At 49.3% G+C, this 23,429-nt stretch overlaps 1 pseudogene; it reads left to right on the top strand.

The window, feature by feature from the left end:
- The first annotated feature begins 706 nt into the window (after nucleotides 1-706).
- The window catches only part of LOC119091502 (transient receptor potential protein-like), a 28,344-nt pseudogene continuing 5,621 nt past the window's right edge, over nucleotides 707-23,429 (top strand).

Below are 23,429 nucleotides of genomic sequence, written 5' to 3'. Positions count from 1 at the left end.
ACATGGCCCGCGCCGCCGGCCGTCAGCCGGGGATGGCCGCGCTCACAGGCCGCGTCGGGTCGGCGGCATAACGCCTGACCAGGGACGGGACGGCGTCAGGCCTGGTGCTCAGAGAGGAAGACAGCGATGAGAACAATGACATGAGGTCCCCCGAATGGTCGCCAAGTCAGATTCAAGGACCGGACGATACGGACACTGCTCATAGCACTGCAATGCCAGTTTGTGTGTACCTCTAGCTTGGCTACTCGTGCTGGCGTCAGATACCATTAGCACATAGATGGTGTTCTCGTTTATTTTGTTACTTGGCAGGCGCAGTTATGACGTCGATAATCGCAGAGGGTTTAAGAGAAGGAAAGTCACCTTTGGTGCAACACGCGCCTTGCAACGTCGTAATCGTTGACGAAACTTTTGAATCAGCACGCCACTGCAAATACCCTTGACCGTGCGCCACGCTAGCTTTAGCTAGTGTGATCACCCTCAGCGGCCATCTTAATAAAACTCCCCACCTCCTCATAAGGAGCGTCACACGGTGAACCTGTCCGTGACCGGCTCGATCGATCGGCGGCGAGTGCGCAGTCCCTGACAGCCCTCCAAGGCCGGAAGCCCCTGAAGTGGCCATCGGGCTTCCCTGGTGTGCCGAGGCCGGCCAGCGCCGCAGACCGACGCCGGCCGGTCGTCCGGGGCGGAGGCGCAGCGAGGGCGGCGAGCGGTGCGCGGCGGCCCACGCTCCTCCCCGTGCAGGTTAGCCGCTGGTGGCAGGGGTCCGCCGCGGAGCTGGCGGGATCAAAGCTGGTCACGTTCACCTCAGGAGACTTTTAGGCGTGGGGCGCTGCGACGGACTTCAGAGACTGTGGGCTGCGCAGCATTGGTAATGCAGAGATCTGACCGCAGTGCTGCGAGCAGACTCTCAGCTTCGCATGCCCCCAAATAGCAAACTTTCAGCTCTGGATGCCTCCAAGGTAGCAGAATCGGTTCTGAAAGCCTCCCAGATAACAGGCTTTTAGCACTGAATGCTTCCCAAGTAGCAGACTCCCAGCATTAAATGCCTCCCAAAAAGTAGACTCTCAGCACTGAATGCCTTCCAAATAATGGACTCTCAGATCTGGATGCCTTCCAAATAGCAGACTTTCTGGATACCCCCCCCCCCCCCCCTCAAATAGCAGACCCTCAACTCTGAACACGTCCTAAATGGCAGACTCTCAGAACTAGATGCCTCCCAGATAGCAAATTCCTAGCCCTGAGTGTCTCCCAAATGGCGAGCAATTTCTCCTCCCTGTGCACCCTTGCACCTGCCGACTGCCTCTCGATTCTGCGTGCATATCCGTCGGGTCTGACTGTACAGGTCACTTGTGTAGCGATTGGTTCTGCTAGCCCCAGATTTGTACGCAGATCGTACCGGCCGAGGGTCTCCGGGCTCCAAACTCATCGGAGCTTATATCTGGTGACTTTGTGCCGTCTCATCAGTGGTTGCCTCTTAAATAATCCATATACGCCTACCCTGTAGCAGCCAACGTGATAACAAGCTCATGGCCCGAATCGATTTTTGGTTTTGCGGCGATCAACAAAAGCAGGCAAAGCTAACGACGCGTCCGTTCGCGTATAGCCGGTATCGGCGTGGCACTGGAACACGTTTCCATATATTCAGCGCACCATACCAGGCTGATGCCTCTGAGCGTGGAAATATGATCATTGCGACTGAAGCCATTCCGCACAAACCTTATGGCTGACGGAGACGTGTCTCAAGGCTGCCGGAACCAGGCTCGCCTTGCGCGGAAGATGTGCGCAGCGTGCCCGGTGCATTTGTAGACGTGAGCGCTGTGTGTAGCCCGCGGCGCTGTGCAACGTTCGTTAAGCCATCCCCGTAGGCAGCTTGCGCCGGCTGCAGCATCCCTGACTAGTAATGACAAAGTTGGCCGGTGTCCGAACGCCGGCAGCCTGCGGCGCCATGGGGGACCCGGAGCTAGGCGAGGAGTCGGGCGAGACTCGACCGCAGACCCCCGAGGACGGCCTCGACCCCGTCATCGACCACGAGCTCTCCTCTGAGGAGAAACGCTTCCTGCTGTTCGCCGAACGTGGAGATGTCGCCTCCGTCGCCCAGTGAGTGGCCTGCCGCCTACCGGTCACAACCGGTAGTGCCGACCGGCGGTCGAGGTCGCCGCCACGGCCCTGGTCGTTCTCACCTCCTGAACTCACCTCCTCACCTCCGATTATGCCCTGCATGAACCGAGAAGTTTGGACGCGTGAATGGTTAACGCTGTTTTCAGGCCATAATAGAGATAAACGATGTTGGTTCATCTGCTGAAGGTTCAACGCATTGACCTGTAAGGCACGGTCGGTTTTGTTCTATAATGGGAGCATGACTACTTGTACGCGGTTCTGTTTTTCCTTGAACGCTAGTGGTGAAGATCAATAGTCGTAATCACAAGACATTTGCCCGTGGTGTGGAGGGCTGAGCTGCATGACGACTGCTCATATTGGCATGTGAGACAATATCGAAACCAAATGCGGGGATCTTGTACGAAACACTGCAATCTTCGCATCCGATGCTGGTACAATAAGTCAGGCTGGCATTTGGCTTTTATGACAGCCACAGCAAATACAGACAAATACACTGTCTTTCTTATGGTATATAGGTACGCCATACCCAAAAAGTAAGCGGGTAGCGGATCTGACGGAATACATGACAAGAAAACAGAAAGAGGAAACCATGTATGTCATTTCGGCGAACGCGATAGACCTTTATTAGATCATTATTACCTTTGCCAAGAAGGGCGTTAGCGTAAGAACTAACCTACCTACCTCAAAACCAATCAGCAGGAAGAATGATCCGCGGTGTCTGACCGACGTACCGGGCACTCCCTCAGTGATCTGGAGAGGACCAAGCTGAACAACAAGATCAACATCAACTGCACTGACCCTCTGGGTCGCACGGCGCTCGTCATTGCCATCGACAATGAAAACCAGGTCAGGCATTTGGAAGCCGTGGTGTCACGACTGCTTCAGTTAACACGAACCCGGGTGGCCGGTTGAAGAGCCTTCGCTCGAGAGAGAGAGGGGGGGGGGGGGCATTTGGCGCCTCTGAGACATCAAAAAGTAAGGAAGCTGAATACACCAAATTCACAAGATGTATTGGCCCGTACGTGAACTCAGGTGTGTGGAAATCTGTTGCTCCTTGGTCATGATCTTTGAGTCAAAGTAGTCCAAACATGGTAAAATTCCAGGTGTGTCTTAAAAGTACATCCAGAACCTAAATGTCTGTTTTAAGCAAAGGTCAATTTAGTGCTCATTTAAGGTAAGTAACCTTGTTTAACCTTTGGAAGGTCACCTTGTCTAAAATTATGTAAGACCGCTTTGAGTTTTGCAGTGGAATAAGCGTCAAAGATTACGCTAGACAGTATATTAACAAAATTGAACTGGATCATGTTATGTCAGTGACCTACTCTGACGTGAAAGAAGTCCATTGAAAATACATCATACGGTTCCGGTTATCAACAAATTCGAAACGAGCACCACAAATTTCCCCCTAGAGCAAGATTTAGAGCAATAAAACGGGTTGGTGTCGGCCTCGGTCTGACCATACCTGACCCTAGGTCAATGGAATTTGTTCATTCAGTTGTGTTTCCTAAGAAACTATCTCAGAAATGCATGGCTTTGTCTAACACTTCTTTGTTGTATCAGATTGAGCGATTGCCTAAAACTTGTCTTCACTGAACCAATGGCCTGACTCTGGCCAGCCATAGGTCAGCGACCTTACAAGGTACATCTGAATTTTGCATACCAAGCAACCGCATCCGTACAAAGTTTGGCGCGGCCGCGCCGCACCGTTCGGAAACAATTCCGGAAAAAAACCTTCTGGGGAGCAAGTTGCCCCCCCCCCCCTCCTGAAGCTTGTTTCTAACATGTATTATCAGTTCTCATCGAACTTTCCGCTTAGCAGCGAGCCGATAGGTGCCAGGTCTTGCGATGTTGTTTGTATTGTTTTTCTCGACGCCCTTGTGACTGCTGTTGGTAGCGGATGGTGGACTTTTTCGCCATGCGAGTATAGGCACGTCGTTATCACGCGCCCGGGTAGGGCGAGCGTTTTACAAAATAATTCCCGAACGGCATGGCGGAGCCATGCAAACTTTGCATAGGTGTAGGCGATTAAGGAGCGGATGTTCTTGCTCCGAAGATGTATCTATTAAGGTTGCTGACCTATGGCAGGTCAAAGTCAGACCGTGGTTGTCAGCGAAGGCAACTTCCAGGGAATCGTTCAGTCTGATGCGACAAGGAAGTGTGAGACGAAGCCATACATTACTGAAATAGTTTCTTAAGGAATACAGCAACTAAACTTGCGATTGAAATAAAGCCGATTGGCATAGGGTCAACTATGAACTCAGACCAAGGACAAACCAACCTGCTTTTCTCCTCAAGAGCCTGTTTTTTGGATGTTTTTTGGTGTTCATTCGAACTTATTAGTGACAGAGACCGCAACAGACATCTTCCATGGACCTGTTAAAGGTCCAAGTAGGCACTGATCTAAACTAAGATTATTTTATGACATTTTTTCGGAACATAAAGCCTAGCATCATTGACACCGATTAAAATGCAAAAACCAAAACAGTTCCGTAGAATTTTGGTCACTATGATCTTCTTAAAATCAGAAAGTTCATCGACCTTAAATGCACACCACCGATCTTTCGCTTAGAGCAGGGAACCATGTTCAAGGCGTTTATATGAGAAGGTCTAGGAGTACGTTGAACACCAGTATAAAATTTGACCTAGTTTGACCTTATTTGGCCCGAATTTCATCATCCCGCATCCTCCGATTCTTACACAAATGAGTTCTTGTACACACAAACCTATCCTGTGAATATGGTATCTTTATCAATCTTAGCTCTCGAGATCTTGGGAGTCGTATTGACCCCTACCCGAGAGTAGGGTATTCAGCTGGCCACCCGGGCGGTTTTTCTCAATGGGAGAGAACTCTTAACGTGATTACATCGCATAGTGATGCCTGAAGCTGATGATAAACAAAAGTTAGCAACCGTGTCTGCATCATCGGGCTCGTAGCTATCACCATGATAGAGCTCCCATGAGATATGTTTTGCCTTTCACCCAGCGTGAGGTGTTACCTCGACCTCAGATGAGTGCAGATCAGACCAGTGCGCGCCCTTTCGTGACCGATGGGGTCCGACGGTGCTCGCGTGCCCCGTGAAGGGATGCCGGTCGGCCGGCCCCCTGAGCGCCGTAACTGTTCTGCATGACAGCGTACCGACTCATCCGTTTCTGACACGTCAGTTATAGTGCAGCTAAGGGTCGCTCAATAACAAACAGCGATCGAAATAGGGCGATTCAGCCGCCCATCGGATATCACGTTGAGCGTCGTCCATAAATTACGTTACGCATGGAGGGAGGGATCAAAGCAACATTTTGATGGAAAGTTACAGAGGCGTAACGTAAAAGGGAGAAGGTCGTTTTGCAGAGCGTAACGTTGAGCTCGGGCGTGGCTGCAAATCATGCTTATCTAAAAAGCAAGATAAATCCTTACACCCAGATCACGGATTTCTCCTTGCAATGTATTTCTCTCATTACAAGGAGCTCGCTGCTTAATCTAGATCAATTACATGCCAAAAGGACGTTACTTTTTTGGGGCCTTTCGCTAAACACAGTGTAACCAGCGGGAGGAGGTTCGTGCAGCGTAACCAGTGCGTGACCAGGGGTGAAAGAGGGTGGGAAAAGGTACAGAATGCGTAACATAATTCGTGGATGGTGTGTATGAAGACAGGTCATTTACGGTGAGAAACAAGGGTTTAACCATCGGAATATGCCTAAACGGCCTGTTCCACCTTTCTCCTAGATGCGAGCCGAGGGATTCCTATGATGCTCAATTGTTTATTTTTCACCAAAAAATCGCAGGCTACTGACCATCTACTTTTTTCTACCACTTCTCAGACTTACCGCCAAAAACTTGCGCACATTCAGCAGATTACAAACGAGCATATGCTTAAAAATAAAGCGAATAAACTAAAAAAACAAAATGGGACATAACAAGAACATAACAACAATGGCAAAATGAAATATGCTTATTTCTAGAAGCAGCAGAGTCGTGTGCATTTGTCAAGAGTTGACGGCTTTGTGCTTGTCTGTGTTCAGGAGATGATGGAACTGCTGCTGAACGCCGGGGCAGAACCACGGGTAAGCCACTCCTCAGCCGCGGGCAACTCCGCCTTAAACGGCGGGGTGGAGCCGCGGGTAAGCCACTCCTCAGCCGCGGTCACCTCCGCCTTAAACGGCGGGGTGGAGCCGCGGGTAAGCCACTCACCAGCCAGAGACACCTCCACCTCAAACGGCGGGGTGGAGCCGCGGGTAAGCCACTCATCAGCCAGAGACACCTCCACCTCAAACGGCGGGGTGGAGGCGTGGGTAGGCCACTCATCAGCCACAGGCAACTCCGCCTTAAGCGGTGGGACGGAGCCGCGGATAAGCCACTTATCAGCAACAGGCACCTTCGCCTCAAACGGTGGGCGGAGCCGCGGATAAGTCACTCACCAGCAACAGACACCTCCGCCTCAAACGGTGGGCGGAGCCGCGGATAAGTCACTCACCAGCAACAGGCACCTCCGCCTCATACTGCTCGGCAACTCATATTGTAGTCCAATGCCATTACGTTGTAGCGCATTCGTCGACACTGCCTCCCACGCAAGTGAGTGTTCACCTGAAGGTGGAAGGTACTTTGCAGCATAGTGATTTCATGGTAGCCCCTTTGGTGATTATTTCTGATGAGGTTGTGATTGTTGAAGTTGGGCCTGCCAAAGACGTTTTCCAGATGCTCGGTTTCTAGAGCAAAGGAAGTGTGATCGTTCAAGAAACCTTTCATCCCCAACCAGCCAAGGGCATGATCAAAATGTCCTTTGTGCGTCGGATGCTTAGGCTTGTTACACTGTAACGTTACTAGATGAGCACTGCACCTTAATGCTGCATCGTTGTGCGGTATTGTCGCAACTGTAAGGCGAGCAACAATTCTTGCAAAGGAAATCAGGCTCACCATCAAAGGTGTTTTCTCTTGACACAGTTGCTGTTCCACTCGTTTCCTTTCAATATGCAACCAACTGTGCCTTTCAGGACTCGCTTCTTCACGCCATCTCAGAGGACTACGTGGAAGGCGTTGAGTACCTTCTATCGTGGGAGGAGGCGAACCATCAGAAAGGGGAACCATACGTGAGTGAGCTCGATGAACACGATCTATACCGCTTTGTCGCATTGTTATCAAGTCCACTGTGGTAAATCGGCTAGTGTAATAAGGTACCTATGCTTATTTTCGACACAAGTGCCAGTCTAAACATCGTTCAAGATAGCGGCCTTTGTGAGGTTCCTGAGGCTAATACCGAATAGTCAGTTAGGAATTTTGGATCAACTAAGCTGCAGCCTTGGAGAAGTCTATATGCCCGAAGTGAAAAGTAGTCGTTCGGAAGTTAACACCGGAAGGGGTCCTAAGCTTGTCAAGTCGGCTAATAGGAGAACGCTTACCGCGACGCAGAATAAATGAGAGAAAGCTGTTGCTGAGCGATCACGAACAGCAGGTAAGCTTGGCATGGCACGCAAACACGTCCCGATACTTCCCTGAAAAACAAGCATGGTAACATCGGGAGGAAGACACCAAATCAGCAGCTACTAAGAACACAAAACCGCGTCAGAAAAACGCGATAAATTGACGAGCAAACTTTTCAGACCTGCAAGTGACGCGGTGGTTTACTTAGTGTTGGAATGATTGTTTTCTCTAAAATGTGGCACTGCGTCAGCTGGGACGGGTTGTTGTGGGATCTTCAGTGGATCTTCTGTAGGATCCGGGTTGCCTGGCGATCTTCAGCAGAGGAGCTTCCAGGCAAGTCCATTGCTTGGCTGCCATCTACACAAGTTGTGTCAGCAGGTAATTTATCGCGCAAAGCAATGCCATTATGAAAGTGTTGCGGCATGCAAAAGATAGAGCATATCCTTAAAAGGCTGACTCGAAATCACCACGATGGGCAAACATTCATTTCCTGGTTGGGTAATGTGACAAACCATTGTTTCTGTAAGTTGTTAACTGCATTTGCCAGGAACATTATACATTTAGATTAGACAGCACTGTTAGCCCAGTTCTTCATAGAATAACCAGAAGAATTGAGATATTGGTGTATTGCTGTTTCAAAAACATATGTTTATCGAAACTTGCCTTTACATACCTTTATCATTACTACTCATATTCGGGTCGATTAAGACATGTAGCGGAAACATCAATGCATCTATATCTCCTTCCTGGTGGTTATCCTACGTGGACTAAAGCCAGCAGGAGTGTCTTAGTTATAAACGGTCAATTACAGGAACGCTGTTGTGGAGCACAGGTTGTGCTATGAGTCTGGAACGCGAGGATATTTGCTGAGCTCCAAAGGCCAAGATCCACCAGAAACATTTACTTCAGTTGTGGCCAGTTGATAGTTCAGTGTGAACTCTGAACGCTTGGGTGCAAAACATGCTTGGAAAACGAAAACTACCCATGGGGCTTATCAAGCGAAATATGAAGAACGATGAATCAGAAGTTTGTTACGAGCTCAAAGAAAAACGTTGAAATAAAAAAGACAATAGTATAAGCCTTATTCCTCGCAGAAAAACCCGGAGAATGGAGATATGGTTTGGTTGATATTTCGGCAACATGCCTTTATCGAAACGATAGCGAAACAATAGCTTCTGCTATTGTTTCGATAACGGCATGCTGCCGAAATATCAACCCAACTATATTTTCATTCTCCTGGTTTTCTCCGAGGAATAAGGATAAATAAATAAGAATAAATAATAACACAAATAAAAGGATAAAACTAAACAATAACACTACTGTCTTATCTACGTGCATAATATTCCTCGCTAATGCACGGAACAACTTAGGTAATTGAGAACGTTAAATCATGCTTGCGTGCGCATAGGGATTAATGCCGCTACGAGCTTCGCCAAGTACGAATGACAGCGCTTACTAAATGTCAGTACAGATGCGCTTTTCTGTAAGGCTGTGAGAGCGACTTGTGACAGTCGGGCTGTATTCTGCACGCGCCTTGCTTGATGCACTGGAAACCTGTTAGCATGCTCGGCACGGTAATCGTGTTTCTTTCACGCTTATATTTTTACAACCACTGATCGCAGCCATTCACAATTTTTGACAACACGTAACAGCATTCTTGAGAAGTTGAGCCGCGATGTTTTTAAGGCAATGTCCAAGCTGCTTGATCTAGCGTGATTTTATGACAGCATGGCCAAGCCAAACTAGCAAGCAACATTGACGAAATCTGGCTTTCCTAATTCGACCAGCACGGAAACGTGAGGTTTGTACGTATAAGGTTTGTACGTTCACCAGCGTTCACGAGACTTGCTGAGGCCAGACCCGGTTTTCAACACCCAGAGTCGCACGACCCCAGGAATCAACAACATTTTGATGAGAAAGGGACTGAAATTGTCCTGGCATAAATATGCGTGATGTGAGCAGTAGGTCACGCACAACTAAATGCAAACAAATGGATCCTGGTGTCATGCTTTCTTCGAGCGGTACCGGCATATCTTAAAAGCGATGGCAGATCATGACTTCAACAAATGTGTGGTGTGAGCCAGTGCATGCTTTATAAATCGCCCAATCATCTCATCGCCATCTGACCTAAAAGAGCAACATGAACCTTCAGAAAAGTGGCCCCTGTCATATTAGAGCAAACTTGCCTGGGATAGAAGTAACCGGGCTAGAGATAAGGATGTTGGGACCGTGAAAACCGTTGCATATATTTACATTAACTGTGCAGTCACGCATTGCAATAAGCTGTGAGAGTCACCCGCAACAAAAAATATATCTTTCTGCCGTCAGGTAATGCTGAAGCAATATCAAGGACCACGGTAAAGTTCAATTACGGATTAACCTAGGCCCTAGGCTAGGCGAAATCCATCCACCTAGATGTTAATATCACGCGTCTGAAAATAACACTCAATATCCACTTCCGTTTAACGTCGTTCTTTCCAAGCCAAACAGCTGAAAATATAGCAATGAAACCTCAGCAATATCCAAAAGCAATCTAAAACGAAACTGATCTGCCTTATGGGTGGAAATACGATACTGTACAGCTTGTCCAGATCTCTAGCTGTAACATGGTAGCCCGGCTCAATGCCAGGTTTCACTGTAGCAGTAAACAAAGTCATAATATCGGTAATGACGCACGGAAAACGATGTCTCCTGTAAAGATGGCGCATGATTGACGTCATAAGCCCTTCTGTCCAAACCCAGAACGCTGCGACGGCTGAGAGGGTCACGGTCGTCACCTGCGCGGCAAACCTTGAAATCTGCAACAAAACAAAAAAAACGAGGCCTCGCTCGGTGCTACCCTGTGAACCCCAGTCGCGTGCCCGCAGTCCTGGGAACGTATCGACGAGCGGGTGGCCACCTTCACGCCCGAGATCACACCACTCATCATGGCAGCGCAGCGCAACAACTACGAGGTGCTGAAACTGCTGCTGGACCGCGGCGCCACGCTACCGCTGCCACACGACGTCAAGTGCGGCTGCGACGAGTGTGTGCTCTCGCAGCAGCAGGACGGCCTCAGGTGGGGACGAGTGTGTGCTCCCGCAGCAGCAGGACGGCCTCAGGTGGGGACGAGTGTGTGCTCTCGCAGCAGCAGGACGGCTTTAAGTGGCGTGGGTGGGGGGGGGGGGGGGGGGGGGGAGTGAACACTCAGGCAGCAGCAGGAGGACCTTAGATGGTGGGGGTAGGGGGGAGTGGGGGTGGGGAGAGTGGGCAATCTGGCAGCAGCAGGACGAACTCAGGCCTTGGGGACGAGTGTATGCTCTGGCAGCGGCAGGACGGCTGCAGGGAGGGGGGGGGGGGGGGCGAGTGAGTACTCCGGTAGCAGTAGGACGACCTCAGGTGGGGAGCCAGTGTGTGCTCTGGCAGCAGCAAGGCCACCCCAAGGAGGCGTGCCATTGGTTCATCCCGGCATTGGTGGCGAGCTGGATTCAAGGAAACATAAGATCTTACCCGTCTGCTGGCACGGCCTATGCCTGTAAAAGAGATAAGCTGGCGAACAAGTTCGAATCTGAATGGCTGACAACAGAGATTGCCATTACAGCTATCCTGCGGAGCAAGATCCGCCGCCGCAACGCGAGCTTTTCCGCAGCGGAATTCTCGACTCGCAGCTTCCTAGCATTGGGACAGCTCAGTAACGTCCTCTCTAAATACGACCCAGTGACGGCTGCTGGCAGGCCACTGCTCACCACAACACGGCGCCGGCTGGCCTGTGACAGCCAGCACCGTCCGTTCACCATCGAGCGGCGCCGGCTGACCTGTAACAGCCAGCAACGCCGCGCTGCCGCAGACACTCGCGCTCTAGGATCACGGCGTACCAGGCGCTCGCGTGTCCGTCCCTCATCTGCCTCTCGTCACGCGACCCGATTCTCAGCGCGTTCGAGCTGAGCGCAGAGCTGCGCAAGCTCTCCTCCATCGACACCGAGTTCAAGACGGAATACGTGGTGCGCACGGCGGCCGCCGCCCTGTATGGGCCGACGCCGAAGTAGACGGCAGCGCGGTGCACCAGAGCAGGCAGCGGTGCAGTGTACTGTCGCACTGTAGTGGTGCAGATGTGACGCAGCCTCAGCACCGTAGTGCTACACAGGCAGTCGTGATGGCAACCGAGAGACGCATCTCCCGAGCCGTTCTGCAGACCTGATCCAGCGTGTTCACATAGCAGACGTACGGCGTGACTTTCGGGCCTCAAATAGGTCCCCGCAGCTCGTCATGCTTCAATATGTTCTTGCACCCTGCAGTGGCACATGAGTTAGGGCAGTCAGGAGACGGCACAGAACGTAGTCAGACTCAAATGCAGTTGTAGTACGCCAGATCTGGGAGTAATCACCAGTACCTTCTCTTGGATGATTATGTCTGCCGTGCGTAAGCGATTATTTGCCACAATAGCCTCTATCCTTTTCATTATACAACATTTCGGACAGACTGTACTCGGACGCGCTAACCCCAGCAAATTTATTCGACCAGCAACTTGCCGCAAACTTCAGTTTGGCCGACACTCCGCCAAGCCGGGCCTTTTGTGCTGCGCAGGGTTTGAGGAAGAACGTGCAACACTTTGCCGAGTCGCTCGTGGACCACACTCGGAAGTCGCTGGAGCTTGAGATCATGCTCAACTACGACCCAGAAGGCGGTGCTTACGTGCCCGGCGAGCGGATGCACTTCGAGAGACTGAAGACGGCCATCCGATACAGGCAGAAGGAGGTGCGGGCTGCGGGCCGCAGGCAGGAGTCAGCACTGGCTGCGGCTGAATGTTGTTCGCAGGGACGGTTCTCTCGATAGAGATGTGCTGGGTCTCGAGGTGACGTCATCTTCGTGCAATGATTGCGGATGTTCTGGTGTTCCGCCTCCACCCATTTCACCTATATCACCGGAAGTTTTCATTCTTGCCCGCCTCTTTCATACGGTCCCTGCACTAAAACTAGTGTTGCGAAACCTCCTGGCGGCGAAGTTATTCAACTAGGTGCACATATTTGTTGCTCTAAAAAATTCATAGCACATTTTCCTAGGTCATGACTGCACGCACCAGGTCTCCGGCGCGCGCATGTACCGTATGCGATGGTAACGGCGACCCCCAGACGTCCAGACCCAGACCCCGGACTTTACAATGTCTCACGTGCTACCCCCCCCCCCCCCCCCCCCACCCCAGTGTATACATGCGTAGTCCTATCATGAACAGCCAGCACCCACTGACCAATCCACTTACGTCGCTTCCGTCCTCACCCCCCACCCTCCCCGGACCATCATCACAGTCTGACCGGCCTCATCCCTTTCCCTCCGCAGTCTTACCGCCGGTTGCAGTCTGAACGCAGCCGCGGTCTGAATCCAACCGCAGTCAGATCCCTGACTGCGGTCTGATCCCTATTGCGGCCCGATCCGACTGCAGTCCGACCTCTGACTGCGGTCTGACCTTCAACTACAGTCCGACCACTGTCTGCGGTCTGACTCATGATTGCGGTCTGACACCTGACTGCGGTCTGACCCTTGACTGCGTCTGACCCCTGATTGCGGCCTGATCCTACTGCAGTTCAACCTCTGACCGCGGTCTGACCCCCAACTACAGTCCGACCCCTGACTACAGTCTGACCCCACCCCGCGGTTGGGGCATGACATGCTGACCATCGCCGCAGTTCATCTCGCACCCGAACGTGCAGCAGCTGCTGGGGACCGTCTGGTACGACGGCATGCCCGGCTTCCGTCGTAAGGCCATGCTGGGACAGCTGCTGGAAGTGGCTCAGATCGGCACCCTCTTCCCCGTCTACGCCAGCATGTACATGGCGGCACCTCACTCCAGCTGGGCGCACCACTGCCGCAAGCCGTTCGTCAAGTTCATCATCCACTCCAGCAGCTACATGTTCTTCCTGTGTAGGTGCTGGTGACAAGCTGTGCGGGGCGTTTGGTGGCTCCGGCCCAGAAGAAGCGATTGCTATCGACATTTGCTCCAAGTGATGTCTTCTTGGGGGTTGGGGGGGGGGGGGGGCGATGGTTGGGTCATGATACTAGACAACGGCAAAACTTGCCATATTGTTATGCAAGATTAATCCGTCTGGTCACGAGTCTGCACTCTGCTCGTCTTGCCGGCAGTCCTGCTGGTCATGGTCTCGCAGCGGATGGAGAGTACGGTGGTGAGGATGTTCGGCACGGAGGGGATGGTCGAACGCCAGGACGAATACGAGCGCAAGGCCCGCGGCGCCGTCCCCACCTACATCGAGATGTTGGTCATCTTGTAAGGCACCGCAGCAGGAGCTAGGTCGGAAGGTTTTACAGGGCCGCTGCGGTATCATGTACCAGCTTCCTCATTTTGAAAATGATGTAAAGCTGAGCTATCCGCGCCAAGCACAGCCAGAGCTGGTAGCAAAAAGCCACCTATGTTAATCATTTGAAACTTTGTTAAGGTGGTTTAGGTAATAAACACTGGTTAAAGGAAACAAACTGTCTCCACTTTTACTATCGAGGAAAGTTGGGGTCCAGAGGGCTGGGAAAGCGCGCTATGCCGCCAACAAAGCAGGACCAGGACTGACTGGCACAAGTGATATCGGATCTCAAAGACAGAACATAGGTTTCGTAACAGCAGGGGGCATGCCACCACACCGTGGGGCGCGGTGTCTTTGCGACACTTATGAATATGGTGCAGTCTGCCACATTACGTGATGTAGCACAGTCTCTTTACCGCAGTTAGTGATGTGGTGCAGTTTGCCACATTTAGTGATGTGACAGAGTCTCTCTACCGCAGTTAGTGATGTGGTGCAGTCTGTCGCATTTAGTGATGTGGTACAGTCTCTTGGCCACAGATTGCGACATGGTACACTCTTTTTGCCACATTAGTGGTGTGGTACCGTCTCTCTTCGCCATAGTTAGTGGTGTGGTACAGTCTCCTTACCACAGTTGTGATATCGTACAACCTCTTTGCCACAGTTAGTTATGTGATACAGCCTCTTTGCCACGATTGCCATGTGTGGCGCAGTCTCTTTACCACAGTTGTGATGTCGCACAGCATCTTCTAGCCGTTAGTTATGTGATACTGCCTCTTTACCACAGTTAGTGATGTGGTTTGGTCTCCTTGCTACAGTAAGTGATGTGCTGCAGTCTCTTTGCCAAAGTTAGTGATGTAGTGCAGTCTTTTTGCCACGGTTAGTGATGCGTTGCAGTCTCTTTGCCACATTTAGTGATTTGGTACAGCCTGTTTGCTACAGATAGTGATGTGGTACAGTCTCTTTGCCACAGATAGTGATGTGGCACAGTCTCTCTGCCACAGACAGTGATGTGGCATAGTCTCCTTGTCACAGTTGGGGTGTTTTGCTGTGACGGGAACGGCAGAGGGAGCCACCCACCAAATTTGTTTTCAACATACATTTACGAGGAAGTTAGGAGCTTCAGTAGCGCGGCCCAGTCTGCCATAGAATTGGAGACTGTGTAATTTCACAGCCGCTGATCTAAGCGTCATACATTTTGCAGGCGATAACTAGCGTAAGTCTGCAAAAGTTGTGCTGTATTACTTTCAAGGCGCCTATATAGCGTTGTTTTCAACAGGGTTGATTTATCTGCTGCTTTGCTAAGATATTAAAATTTACGCTCTTGCTCTATTTGCATGGAAAACGCATAACACTCAGCTTAATAAAAACATGTGCAAAATGGTGAAAACCAGGCACAGATCTCGACAGCCCGCCGTCTCACCACGACTGGGCGTCAAATACACGCGCGAATGCATGCCGCCTTGTGCGACGAGTTAACACGCGCTCGAGTAGGGGTCAAATTGAGCCCCCAAACGTTTTTCCAGAATGGTTTCCGTACGACACAGCGCAGCCACGCTAAATTTTGCATAGCTGTAGACAATTAAATAGCGGATTGTTTGGCATCAAAAATTTAAACTTTCCTTGCAAGGACGCTGACCTATAGCAGGTCAAAGTCAGGCCATGGTTTTAAGCGAAGGCAATTTGTAAGGAATCCCTCAGTCTGAGCCAACAACGGAGTGTTAGACTTTGCCGAGAGCTATGAACATCTTTTTCCCCGTTGTTGTGACGTGCTAAGTCTTGAGATAAGAAGTTAGATCTATCAATTACTAGTTTGATATCTATGACCTAACTTGACCTGTCAAAGGCCACATCTCAGTCACATTATCACAGCCATCATTGTTCGGCCGCATCTTCATGGTAAAGCTTGACGAGATATTTCGAAAGTAATTTTTATGTGTCTTTAGCCTGCTTAGTTTTCGAGTCCTAGAGGGTCTCAAGAGACTCGTCGAAGGCCAGAGTAAAAAAGAACACCACACCTTTAGGGCTAGAGGTAAAGCCCGCAACCAGCTGATTGGTAAGGAGCAGTCTACACATAAACACAGTCAGCCTAACAATCCTAGTGCAGAAAGATAACAGCAGCTGACACCGAAGCGGCCAATGCTGTCTTTTTAAAGTTCGGCCCGCAATCCAGAGTTACAAGCTGGTAGGGCCTAAACCGGAAAGAGCCATGTCATGTAAGTCATACAGACCATTTTTGAATAATTCATGCCAGGACAAACCCAGATATCGGTATTTTGTGGTTATCTGGCCACTCGACGGAAATTGATGTAAATATTGTCATCCCTTGCAACGAAAGGTTCAAAGCCATAGGATAAGTTGGACACGATTAGCTGTAAAATGCAACGAAACATTCAAGTTTATATGCCATTCATGGCAGTTCACCGTACATGGATGAGTTTGGCCATGAAACAATGCCGATTTCCTGTGTATGCTTACCAGCGGTTTTTACGCTTGCCTTTATGTGGCTGATACGTGACTTGGTACCGCTGCTTTCCACAGGCACCCTATTCCAAAACATACCAAAATAACGTGAATCGTGGCAAACACCCTTTGTTTGTCGTCGGGCTATAAAAAGGGTACTAAGAAAAAATGATTTTGTGACAATCATTTTTTCTTAGCACCCTTTTTTGTTCCCTTCAGATTTGGCAACGAATTACGTCCCTGTCTAATAATGTTGCGTGACTATCGTAAGTACTCTTACCGCGACAGTAACGTGCGTTTTATTTCAGCTACATCTTCGCGTTCCTTTGGGCCGAGATAAAACAACTATGGGAAAATGGACTGGCTGACTACCTAGGGGACATGTGGAATGTCGTAGACTTCGGGACCAACTGGTTCTACGTCAACTGGATAGGACTTCGGTAATGACTAGTTTGATTCGATGCAAACCGCTCTTGCAGTTCCATATCAGTACTCTTGTTTAAATAAGTGCGCTTTGTGATGTTTGCTTTATCTAGCAAGTCACACACACCAGCGTACTTACTATGCTTGATGAGAATGAGAATGCGTTGCTCTCTTACAATTTTTCACAACTCGACAGTAGTTAATGATGGGTAACTCTGGGGAGAGCTGGGCTGACGCGGCCACGGCGAGCACTGTTCAGTGGTGGAGTCTTAAAAATGGCCTTTATTCCATGCAAGTGCCTGTGAGCGCTGTCGCATCAGCCCCACTGCGTTCTGCACACGGGGCAAAGCAGTCAGGGTTTGTGCTTGGCAGCATTGTGTGACGCTCAGTGATTTCGTGTATTTCATTACAACATAATGTGGACTGTTTCAGAGCAACGGCTTTCATAATAGTATGGCGGGAGCAGTCTGCAGGCATTGACCCCTGGCGACCAAAGGAGCAATGGCACCCTTATGACCCCATGTTCATCTCGGAAGGCATGTACGGAGCGGCCAACATATTCAGGTACCAACGAAAATCTACGTACCGGACGAAAAATAATGAAATCCCCAAGTGCCTATGTATATGTATTTGTATATTATCTTAGCGCAATATAGGTGGCGTGATATGACAATGTACAATCGGTCATACGAATAACAGAAAACTGAGTGGCAGGCGAGGCATGTACCTGCAAGCCATGCTATTTTCCTATGCCGTGCAGTTAGCTACGTAACAACTTCGCTATAATGTTTTTAGTTTTAGTGGGATGATTTCCAAAATAGCTGGAAACTTAGGTGACATTCATCGTTATTTTGATAACATCTAATTTTAATGGTTTTGTGTGATTGTCACACGACCATTCTAGCATCAACCACTGACGCGGTGCATGAGAGTGTGAGCGTTTAAAAAATTGGTCTTGCCAAAAGACCTACAAATATATTTCATGGAACGATCACCAAAGTGCTGATTTCACAGCACAGTTTTTCAGCGTCCACAAATTTTTCACTTGAGATACTGCCATTTGATGCTTCACCCTCGGCCGTAACGCTAGGCATTTGATGCTTTAATCTCGGCCGTGACGCTACGGCTAGAACTCTGCAATGATGCAACTGTATAACTTTGTGTTGCCAGCATTTCATGGAGTCCGTATCGGGGCCGAAACTACAGGCGAAACTAAAACAATTACTGCAGTGCCAAGGGAAAACTTCTGTGGAAAAAGAAAGATCGGAAGTGAATCAGAAGTAAATGCAGCAGTTGACTAGATGTTTAAGCACTCCCATAAAGAAGCGATCACCCTTTATATTGATATCCTGACCCAAAACGGTGCATACGCCCGTGGGCGTAACACCGGTGGGATCGGTGGAAGCCGGGGCAACAGTTAGCTTAGGGCAGATTGGACTATGCTTGGATTTTGCCATACAAAGTAGCACCAAAAACAAAAATGGACCCGAGTAGCATGCGAGGCGTCCATATTCTCACTGCCAACCCTGGTGCACCCTCATTACCACGCCTTCTGGCCGGCAGCTTCCTGAAGCTGATCCACATCTTGTCCGTGAACCAGCACCTGGGACCGCTGCAGATCTCCCTCGGACGCATGGTGTTCGACATCATCAAGTTTATGTGCATCGTCATGCTCGTGGTGTTCTCCTTCGGATGCGGTGAGTCTGCCTGGCGTGGCTTCGTTCTGTTGAAATGGTAGACGGTTCACGAAGTAGTGTTCCCAAAAGGAGAACGAGGAAAGCAAAGCAGCGATACATAAATAAACGTTTTCCAAAAACGTTTCTAGTCGCCAAAGTTTGCACTGATTGACCGGATTCCAACATACACCATCTGCCTGGGGAACGGTGTCTTGACCACGAGCGCCCCAACCACTCATTTGGATCACCTTCCAGGCCTGAACCAGATGTTGTGGTACTACGCTGATATGGACAAGGGCCTCTGCTACTCGGGACCAGGCGGAACCCCAAACGAAGACTACGAAAACTCCTGTCAGATATGGCGGCGATTCTCCAAGTAAATGGCCCTCCCTTGAATTCTTCGTTGTTAGGCAGAGGCATCGCCTATTGATATGGGAGAAACACACTGTCGCCCGGTTACAGAACGCAAAATTGTATCATTACATGCTATAATTTGCTCACCGTGTGGAGCCAACCACCTCGCGGACAATTTGGGGCAAGAGTAATCAATTTCAACCACGCAGCTTCACACTAGCAAACGTTGAAGCATCATTTTTTCATCCAAACGCTGAAGTTCAATGTGCCTACGTCAACAGGACCCCTTTCAACGGCGCAGGCTTCTGTGCGCTCAGAATCGTCAACTTGGGCATGTAAGCACGCCGGCCAAGGATCCGAGCCCACTGCAGCCGAGCGCACAGACGAACAGTCGCTTCCCGCGCAAACCGGGACGACAGCAGTCGACCCGCTCAGGTGCCGAGGGCGCCCGTGTGAGAGCGGCCGGGTCGGCTGCCGCGTGTACGCATCGCTCTGCGCCGTCCACAGCCTCTTCGAGACGAGCCAGTCGCTCTTCTGGGCGGTTGTTCGGCCTGGTCGACCTCGAAAACTTTGAGCTCACGGGCATCCAGGAGTTCACGCGCTTTGGACGCTGCTCATGTTTGGCAGCTACTCGGCCATCAACCATCGTGTGTGCTGCCAACCTGCTGATCGCCATGATGTCCAACTCCTACAACATCATCTTTGTGAGAGGCAGATCCACATAAGAACCGTGTTTTGCGTAGTGAAGGCTTATGCTCGATCGTACTTTGAATGCCTTTGTCTGTGTGATCTCTTCGCGCGGCTGATCCACACAGGGGCTGTGTTTTGCGTAGTGAAGGCTCAGGTGCGGGCGTAACTTGGGTGTCTGACGCCTGCTGCCAAACACCCGCGATCAAAGGCAGGATCTCACACAGAGAGTCGGACCAAGCGCCCATTACGATTCCATTCGGTCTTGTTGATGCGTGCGTCGTATAGCAATCCTTCCTTTGTCACACAGATACGTGGGTTATGTAGATACGTGAGATATGTAGATACTTATGATATGTAAATACGTGGGATATGTAGGTACGTGGGATATGTAGATACGTGGGGTATGTGGATACGTGGGACATGTGGGATCCTAGGACTTTTTGCCATTCTCAGCCAACAGTATGTGTCTAATCGCCCTTGAGTGAATGGCTAAGGCATTTACTATGATTGCATTGGCAACCGTGTTTAAATAACTATACTCAGCATCCAAAAGGAAGTTCCTCATGCCAGTATAATGCCATTTGTGTGTGATGGTACTTCGAAGTTGTTTTCAGATTCGTTAAATGCGGTGAGTCTGATGGCAAGCAAAAAACATGGCATGATTTATTAAGCAACTTAAGTCAATAATCTATGACCCTGAAAGCTTGCATGGCAGTGCACAGACAATGGATTGGCATATGATAATTTGATCATTTGCGTTGCACTTGGGTTCCTGACATCATGAACAACCGTTAGTGAACAGGCGCATCCGGCACACAGTATACAATATCAAGTGTGACAACGAATGGGCGACTAGATACATGCCATTTCTCTCCTTGCCAGAACGCTTCGGATCTATAGTGGAAGTTTGCGCGGTCCAAACTATGGATGTAGCTACGTTGAGGATGCAGCACCTAGGGCCCCCCTCCCTTCAACATCATCCCGACGCCAAAGAGCTTCATCAGGCTCTTCGGTATCGGCAAGACCAAGCAGGCGGCATCGTTTCGAAAGAAAGACCAGCAGAAACGCGACAAGCAGTACTACAGCGTCATGCGTGCCCTGGTCCGACGTTACGTGACCTTCGAGCAGAAGAAGCTGGAGGACACTGGAGTCACGGAGGACGACATCAACGAAGTCAAGCAGGATATCAACAGCTTCAAGTACCAGCTGCTAGACGTGCTCAGGAAGAACGGGATGACCGTCGGCAACTCAGGATCAGATGACAAATGTAAGCATCAAATAGGATGGTAGCGTAACTTGGTAACTTTTGGATGGATGGTAACTTTTATTGCCGGATGTTGTTGTTCAAAATTATAACAGCAAACATTGACTAAGGATGATTTGCACCATCAAAATATCTCTGTACCGCGACTCATAATATATTTTTTTTCTCAAAATAACTCTGACTTCAAGATCAGTACCCTGCCTGGAGTTGTGGATGCGATAATAACTACCATCACTGATGAAAGTTAATTAGCATGAAAGTTATTAGCAAACAATAACGGACACCCATACTTTTCTACGAATGTAAGCTTTTGTCATTTGCGATGCAGAAACCGGTCAAGAAGGCGAGACAGTTTTTTCACAGAAAAAAAACAAAATTGTGAGGACGATTTTGGTTTTCACCAGTTGTTCAAAACCATGTCCGAATATGCCTACCTTATATGTTCGCACATGTCCTACGCATATACTTCTAGATCGCAGATCCATACCAATGCGTAAGGAGGCTTAACGTGGGATAACATCGCTTAAACTATTCTATTCTGTTACTGACGCAGAACAGAGATCTTTCAAACAGGTTAAATGAATTTTTTCACATTTGAAGAGATTGAAGCAAACAGCAGATATGATGGGACAAGCTCACCTATCTATATTTGGTATGCTTTTAAGAAAAAACTACTCCAGGTAGCACATTTACCTTGTTTAGGGAATATGCTACTCGATACGTCTGGTTTGATTACGTCATCGTAACTTGCACCATATTTGTAGAGGGCCCATTGACGGCCGTTATATCTGGAAGTCGTGCTCGCGAACGCCAGACAGTAACGACTGGGCCACTATATTTCTTCTCGGCCTTGGTCGGCGCATGGGTTATGGAATAACAGGATTTGAATGACGTTATAAGGGCGTCATGAATCCTAAGGCGACCTTAAAATACTCTCCCCGAAATACTGTTCCCATTTTCGCGGGCATATAGCTCGCGAACTGGAGGAGCTTAGGTCTTAAGAGCGTAGGGCTAACTGCACAGAAAGGCCTTCAAAATGATTATTTCAGTTCAAACCCCCTTGTTGATCTGGAAAACTCCCTCTAAGTGCTGTATGGAGAGGAGTTAAATTCCACAAAGCCATTGCGTTGGCCCGTTTTTTAACGGCCTCTTATCCCTGCCGTCACTCGTCGGTACGCTATATTCAACGCGGTGAAGGGAATACTAAAACATAGGGCGGTGATCTTGCACGTTGCTGAGTAATCCTGAGAAAAATTTGATTAGGCTATGCTGCCATACTACTGTGGGTCTTAGATATCAAGTTCTTTGCTTTTCAGGCATATGTTGCACGAGCATCCGAAAAGTAAACACGTCTTCTCCAACTGATGCCGATGCCCACTTTAAATTTTAGTGTGTAAGGTATAATTCATCCTCTAAGAGCTAAATTTGAGACCGTTACATGCTTGCAAACAAATTTGTGTCCAAAATATCTTATTTCAGCTCAAGAAACAATGATTTAGTTGCCATTTTGTTGAGCACTGTTTTATCTTGGCATCGCCATTTTGGTATCCGAGTATACCGGCGCCGAAAAATGCCTGCGTCACGAACTTCATCGTCTCTTACCACAATGACTGTAATTGATCATGGGGGAAGCTGCGGAGGGGATGGAAGTTTCTGCTTGTGCTTGTGTCTCAACTCTATTCACCTTGTTCCTTTGTCTGATACGTGAGTGGCAGCGCATGGCGGTGGCACCTGGACAGGTGCCCAATGGACGTTTGCACTGATGTGTTTCTCGTCACAACCGACATCCCTGTGGCTGCAAAACTGAGGGCCTGTTGTGAAAGCCGGAAAGGTTTGCAACGCCACACATGGATTTTCCCGTATGTATATCTTGATGCCGAACTAAGAATAATCTTTTAGTAGATGGTAGAGAGCCACCGCGACCATGGGTAACGTTTGTTATACCGTTTTGCGCAGTGTTAGGCATGGGAGCAACCACATCTCTACGATGAGTGGGAAAATCAGGATTGGAGAGGTCAGCTGGAATCTGAGAAGGTCCAGACTGACAGACAGCAGAAATTTCAGCGGAAAAGCTTAGAATACGTGCATTCATTTGCCAAGCGAAATCCCATGTTGTGCAATTTGGGTACATACCTCCCCAGTGGCTGCGGGCAAAGTCCTGGATGCGTTTCTGAATCTGTATCTTTACTTGACCTATAGGGGTAATGGGGCAAATATGGATCAAACACGGCTTATGTCATGATGCCGTCTTATAATTAAATGCACCCAGGACAATTAAAACACATCCTTTGATGCCACCTTCGATTTAGATGCATGTTTGCAAACCCAATTATCGTTTAACTTATTTTGATCGCAAAATTAACAAGCCATTCTTTCTATTCATTGTGCAGACTTTATGTTAAGATGGCTAACTGGTTTGGAATGATCTAAGTCTCATTATAGTTTATGGAGCAGCATTCTTGATGCCCTTCCTCCACCCCTTTAGAGATCACACCCGCGTTCACCGCACGGCGAAAAGTTTGCGCCTATGCTTGTTGTAAATAATCCGCTATTGTGTAACGTTTTTAGTGAGCTCTTTATGAAATAATTCGTAAACTTTCGTCGTTATAGGGTGAAGTTTACAAATTAATCGTGATATCCTTTACCTCGTGGCGGGCATGTCCTCTCCATAAGGGCTTTTGGAGACACCTCTCCTGGATGATGAACAATTGCCGAAATTTTCGATGGCCAATGGGGCATCTATTGCA

Source organism: Pollicipes pollicipes, unplaced genomic scaffold (genome assembly GCF_011947565.3).
Source record: "Pollicipes pollicipes isolate AB1234 unplaced genomic scaffold, Ppol_2.1 Scaffold_3447;HRSCAF=4054_pilon_pilon_pilon, whole genome shotgun sequence".
NCBI lineage: Eukaryota > Metazoa > Arthropoda > Thecostraca > Pollicipedomorpha > Pollicipedidae > Pollicipes > Pollicipes pollicipes.
This window is presented reverse-complemented; position numbering and strand designations above follow the sequence as displayed.